The sequence below is a fragment of the Malus sylvestris genome, chromosome 7, assembly GCF_916048215.2.
Source record: "Malus sylvestris chromosome 7, drMalSylv7.2, whole genome shotgun sequence".
NCBI lineage: Eukaryota > Viridiplantae > Streptophyta > Magnoliopsida > Rosales > Rosaceae > Malus > Malus sylvestris.
This window is the reverse complement of record NC_062266.1, coordinates 17,348,224-17,353,600: the sequence shown is the minus strand read 5'-3', so window position 1 is coordinate 17,353,600 and position 5,377 is coordinate 17,348,224.

Below are 5,377 nucleotides of genomic sequence, written 5' to 3'. Positions count from 1 at the left end.
CATGCCTCTTCAAAGGTGAACCAAATATAGCTCCCAACGGACGTCTAGGTATATACTTCGACACCAGGGGCATGATAGGACCTCTACGTTGAGCAATCGTACTAGCCATTCTCGACATGGCAGGCGCCACAGACTCAGAACTAGCAACTTCATTTTTCTTCCCATTGGAAAAAGTCATGTCAATCACAGGCTTTCAGCAGCAGGTTAACCCTCACGAGCAACAGAAGAAGTATTCAATTTTTTCTCAATCAGCATCTCTTAAGCAGGCAGGGAAGATGTATTCTTTCCACTTTCATTCATAGGAGGCTCCAAGACAGCGATCAGATGAGCCAATGCATCTGGCTTGATCTTCTTTACCTTCTCTCTCGGGAGCAACCCACATTTCTCCTAGCGAAGAGGACTAACCAGCCAATGCCATTCACGGTACTCAGCAGGTGAGCTCAACCCATACTGGCATTTTCCTCATTTTTTCTCTTAAACCAGCAGGCAAGAGGCCTGCATGCCAAGCATTCCAACAACCAATAAGGCCCGCGACCTCCTCATTTCTCTCAAGAGTGAAAAGTGATCAAAATGGTATTTATTCAAATCTCTCTCATAACTCCTCATCAAATCCTTATTCAAAAGGTAACTCCTAAAACTTCCTATTTAATTTTGGATTAATTACCAAGTTAATTGCAAGATATTATTTCACATTATATCTTGCAATTATTCTCCAATTACATCATATATGGCCAGCCACTATTTATTAAATAAGGTCGGCCACTCCCCTATAAATAGCTCTATTATCCTACTAAAAATCTAAGCCACTTGCTACCCACAAACTCCTAAACACATTCTTTTTTTAGAATTCTAACTCTAGCATCGGAGATTCTTCGACCAAAACCCCCCATTCATCGTGGGCATGTAAGGCTTTTGGCCTTAATCTTAGGTGTTATTATTTTGTAGGTGCATTTTCATCAAAGGTGAAGATGGCGAAATTTGCTTCCACAATATAGTACGTAAGGAGGGAATAGTAGTGTGTTGGTATATAAAAACCTAGTAGCTTTTGTCACTTAGTATTTTAGTTTATTAATGAGTCCACTTGTAAGTAATAGGTTTTAGGTTTAAATCTCATAAACAACGATCTTAATACCAATTTATTTTCTCATCCTTTAGTGTGAATATGTCGTTGTATGAATGAAAAACAATTACTTTCCTACCTTAAGACTTTTGAGGACATAATTTGAATATAAACAAAAATGTACACTTATTTAGTTTTAGGAAACGACAACCAAACACTTTTTTCTTTCCTTATTTTACACATTTATGTCTAATTTTGTTATCTTCCTGGCTTTATTTATCCAAGTTGATAGCTAAATACTTAGAAAGATGTGTATGAGGAAAAATAAGATGTATGTTTACCACTTCACTTGATTTTAATGTATATAAGACAAGCTTCCAATGAAAAAATGTTGGACGAATATTGTGGAGAAAAAAATAATCAAGAAAAATATGGAGGCGACACGTGGATTTTTAGGTTAAAAAGACAAGATTACTCTCGAAGCACATAGGAACTCTTACGCATAAGCAGTGGGCAATCATCCCTTACTCAAGTCAAAAGTGCCCAAAATAGGTATTTATTCAGAACCTATTTCGTCCATCGTCATCAAATCTTCTCCACAAGGTAACCCCCAAATCATTCCTTTCTAATTATATTAATTAGCTAATTAATTGATTTATTTCCCAATTAATTTATTAATTAGCTAACAAATCATGAATCTCACCTAAAAAATCATCCAAGTGGCCGGTCCCTATCCTCCCAAAGGGGCCAGCCACACCCCTATAATATCATCTCATTTTCTCCAAAACTCAAGTTCTACACTCTTGTTGAATTCTCAAAATTCTCAAAACAATTTTCCTTCAAAATTCTAACTTTGGCATCGAGGTTCTTCTGCCAAAGCGCCCTCCCCCTACCACCCCTCCCCCCAATTTATCGTGGGCACTTGAGGCTCTTAGCCTTGACCTAAGGTGTTGTTTGTTTTGTAGGTGCAATTTTGTCCAAGAACAAGGAGAAAGAAATTTGCATCCACAAATATCTTTTATGATGTACAAGTAAACTATTAGTTACCTATCACCTAATGTTGTTTATATTCTCAAAGTTGCGCGCAAGAATTAAATTTTATATTTGAGTTCAAATATAAGGCAAAAACATCACCAATGAATATAAGACTTAAAATTCATTTTGATTTTGAGCCAAAGTCAGATCCAAATTTAGTTTCAATATAAGATTTCAGTTTAATGCGGAGCCTATTCCAACTAGGAAAAATGTTATTCAACCAAGAAAGCATTCCAATGCACATATTTAAATTGTGAAAACTCAAAATTTAGGAATATGGGTCTAAGACTACAAGTCCTAGCATCAGAAAAAAAATAATAATAATAAAAATACTCACTGTGTACCACTTTCTTTTTACTTAAGATTTGAATTTTTGCACTAAAATACTTTAAGGTTCGGATATTAGTTAAGTTTAACAAGTCTGGATCCTTTTTGTGAGGATCCTGGGGATCCATGAATCATATATGTTCATTGTACATCATGTGGTCATAAATCATTTTAAATATTTTTATTTAAAAATAAACATAAATAGTATTTGACAAAAATTGACCGCATGATGTACGATGAACGAACACGATTCACAGCTCCCCAGGATCCTCACCAAAAAGATTCGGATAGGATCCTTTTGGAAGTTTAACATTAAACTAGTAATTAAGCACAGCTAAACCTAAATAATACTTGTACTGACGAATTTTGTAAAATTATCAGCGAGACAGGTCAAAGGTCCACTATGGATGCAAATTTTCACCGTCTTCTCCTTTAACGAAAATACACCTGCAAAATAATAACACCTAAGATTAAGGCCAAAAGCCTCCAGCGACCTTTGGCCAAAGAATCTCTAATGACAAAGTTAGAAATTGAGAGAGAAAGTGTTTAGAAATTGGCCAGCCCTATTTGCATAATAGGGACCGGCCACTTAAGATGGTATTATGAGTTTAATTGTGAGATATTATGTGAAATAATATCTTCCAATTAACTTGGTAATCAATCCTAATTTAAATAGGATAATTGGAAGCTACCTTTTGAGTGAGGATTCGATGAGGAGTGATGAGAGGGTTTTGAATAAATACCATTTTCATACCTTTGACTCTTCCTTAATTGAGCCGTATTGCCCGTTGCATGTGCGTGGGAATCTCGGTATGCCTCAAGGGTAATTTTGTCTTTTTAACCCAAAAATCCATGTGTCGCCTCCATAATTTTCTTCATTATTTTTTGATCCACAAATGCCCCCACACCTATTGGGCTGCTCGCAGGAAAGGGCAGCATGTGTAGAGATTTTCCCTTGCTTTGAGAAATATAAGATTGTTTCCTATTTTGATGTAGATTCCCTCATTAATTGCAAATTAGATCCTTCTAGGAAAGGGAAATAAATCAATTCTAAAGTCTATTTAAGTCTACCTTAAGTAGATGATTAAATCAACTTCAAAGAGCAATTTATTCTACCCTACAAGAGAGAGAAAGCTAGAGGATATGTGTTCCCCCTCCCCTAGTAATCTTCTACACTTGCCTATGCAAAGGACTGTCTTTCGTTGCTTTCTTTGTCTTCACGCCTCACCAAGGTAAGAAAAATTTAATTTTACTTGTCTTCTGAATTTTTTAGGAGCCTTAGGGCTTGAAATTTGGCTCGACAAGGGTCGAGAACGTGTGAAAAATGGTTAGTAAGCCATGGCATAGTTGTTGTCGTGGGGCTGCTTCATTAGATCAGTGTTGTGGCGACTTAGCTTAGGCTAAGGGTTGGCAGTGCGAGCCTGGGCTCGACACGTGGCTGGCTTAGGCTAGGGCGCTTGGGTCTGGGTCGTTATGTCTAGGCCTGTGTCAGAAAGAGGAAGGGAGGCTCAGGCCTCATTCTTGGGCTTCGGCCCATGTGAAAGAATGAGAGAGAGAGGCACGGGAGCGTCGGCCTCCTTCAATTCATTTGGGCCGTGAGGCCTATGGGTTGAGGCGGGTCTTCTTCAAGTCACAAGGGTGATGATGGTATGCCGCCATTGTATCGCCAAGGTAGGTCTTTGAGTAAGGTGGGCTACTTCAAGGTTGTTCACTTCAAAATTAGCTCCGATGACTCATTTAGAGACTTTCTTGAAGCATAGAAGCACGTCATTCTGTCGGGGGTGCATGTCAAGGAAGGTAACAGCCATGAGCCATGTAATAGGGCTTATAGAGCCATTAAGTTTTACCCCTACTACTTTGTGTTGGGATATACTTTCCCCATGCCGCGTTTCTTCCAAGAAGTGCTTTGCTCCATGAAGTGTGCCCCAACTCAATGTTCTTCAAATGATGTGCGATGGTGAGGTTCCTTAATCTAAGCCAATTCTTCAACTTGGATTTAACCGTCAACGAATTTTAGTAATTTTTTAATCTAGGCCATATTGAAGGAGTTAGGTAGCTGCATTCTCGTCATACGCTCTTTGATCATTCGAGCAAAGGAGATCATGACTAAGCCAAGGAGAATTTGAAGATAAGTGGAAAATAGGAGTCTGATTCTTCCCCTGAGCTGCGTGTTCCGACGATTTTCATCATCGATAAGTAGACTACTTAATCTCTAGGCTGCTTTGTACTTTTACTGAGTTGCTCTCTAATTTATTGTTTGTCCTCCTCTGTTTATATAGATTCGATATTCGGCTTAACTCCTAAGACTTCTCTAGATATGAAGAAGATGCATGTTGATTTAGGTATCCCTTCTAAGTACTGTGAATGGCATTGGCTGCTTAGTCTTCTTCGCCAGGAAAAAGGTGGGCTGCCCCCTAGAAAGAAGATAAAGTCGATCAAGGTGGAGGCATCGGCATGTCTGATCGCTGTCGTGGAGCCTGCTGTGAATGAAAGTGGAAAGAAGAGATCTTCCCCACCTGCTTAAGAGATGCCGGCTTGTGATTGATTTGACTTCTTCCAAGAGAAAAAAAGATAGGGCTGCAAGATCTGAGCTGGTGACGCCTGCCATACCAAAGGTGGCTAGTACGATTATTAATATGATTGCTCAGCGTAGAGGTTCCGTCGTGCCTTCAGTGCCAAGTTTGTGCCAAGACATCCTTCATGAGCTAAGTCTAGTTCACCTTCGAAGAGGCTTGCTACTATGAAGAACGATAAGGTAGACTCTGCTACTAAAGTGGCACCAAAGCCTACTCCCCTCGTTGCTGAGACTGATTCGCCTGCTGAGAAAAAAGAGACTGCTCACGTGGGTAGTTGTGAGGAATCCACCAAGCCTATTTCTGGGGAAGCTGCTGAGATTTGTACACTCTTGAAACTAGATCCACTTGAAGACATGGACGCATGTGCCAAGCTTGGGGA